The sequence below is a fragment of the Penaeus vannamei genome, chromosome 4 (assembly GCF_042767895.1).
Source record: "Penaeus vannamei isolate JL-2024 chromosome 4, ASM4276789v1, whole genome shotgun sequence".
NCBI lineage: Eukaryota > Metazoa > Arthropoda > Malacostraca > Decapoda > Penaeidae > Penaeus > Penaeus vannamei.
Window position 1 is genome coordinate 33,450,695 of NC_091552.1, and position 1,261 is coordinate 33,451,955.

Below are 1,261 nucleotides of genomic sequence, written 5' to 3' on the forward strand. Positions count from 1 at the left end.
AAATAAAATAAGAGGAAGATAATAAAACTAAAGAATTCAAATCTTTAATGAAAGTAAATGGATTAAATCTAACAAAAACTCTTAAGATTATTACTTTTTACTTGATATTTTTTCCTTATATATACATGGATATACTTATCTCCTTTTGTAAAGGGTTAGTGATGGATTCACTAAATATGCAAATGAGTGACCTGGTGTGTAAGGATATTGGTGGTCGAGTCATTTGTGACGTCGGCGACCATGACAGCACCACCCACTTGGCTCCGATCTGTACACCTATTCACTTCATGTAATTAACTTATTTCTGGAATTCTTGTTGGGCTTTGTGTTTATTACTTTGAAACTGAACTCTAATTCTACTCTTAGAAAATGGTATGTGATATGTGTTGAGTGCATAAGTGTTTATAAGAAACTATAACATGGTTTTTCTATATTACAGCCTCTGTGAATATTATCTTGGTTGATGACAATGCGCACACCCAGTCGGATGTCGAACAGCAAAGTGGAGGACCGTTAACTCTCCAAGAGCGAATATCCGTTTGTGTACGCAAGGTCTTATTATAACGGATTCTACAGTGTGCATTCCCTGGAGGTTTATCAACAGATATATTGTGCTTTTATTTGCGTGTGCTCAAGGAATAAAACTACTTGTTCTTGTTCAGGAATTTATGTTTAGTTCATGTTCTATGAAATGTATGTATTATTCTTGAATAATACAGTGAACAAACATATATTTTCTTTTTTAAACCTCGATTGGCCCATTCCAAAAGGATAATTAAAAGAACAAAGGGGCGAATAAAATCTATATACTGAAATCATACCAAACCTCTGATACCTTTCAATGTGGTTTCCTGTCCTGGCTTCGACTATACCTGACCTGCCTATGATCTACCTATTCGTCTAAGAATTCTTAAGTCTTTTTGTCTATTGTCTATCCCCATGGATGAACGTTGTCTGCTCCTTTCTGTTCTTTCACGCACTTTTTTTCTGCCTTCTCTCTCTCTCTTTCGCTCTCTCTACCCACCCCTTCCTGTCTCTGCCTGGGTCTCTCTCTCTCTCTCTCTCTTTTTTTTTTTTTTCTTCTTCTTCTTCTTTTCTTTTTTTGGAAATTGATTAAGAATCGGCTTGATACACTCTGGCACGTGTTGATTTACTTCCAAATTAGGTTTCTGTTCTATGCTCCAGGCGGAAACTTTTAATGACATGTTTTTTCAATTGTTTACTTTTTATAGTCTTTAGCGACGAATCAGTGTCTGTGATA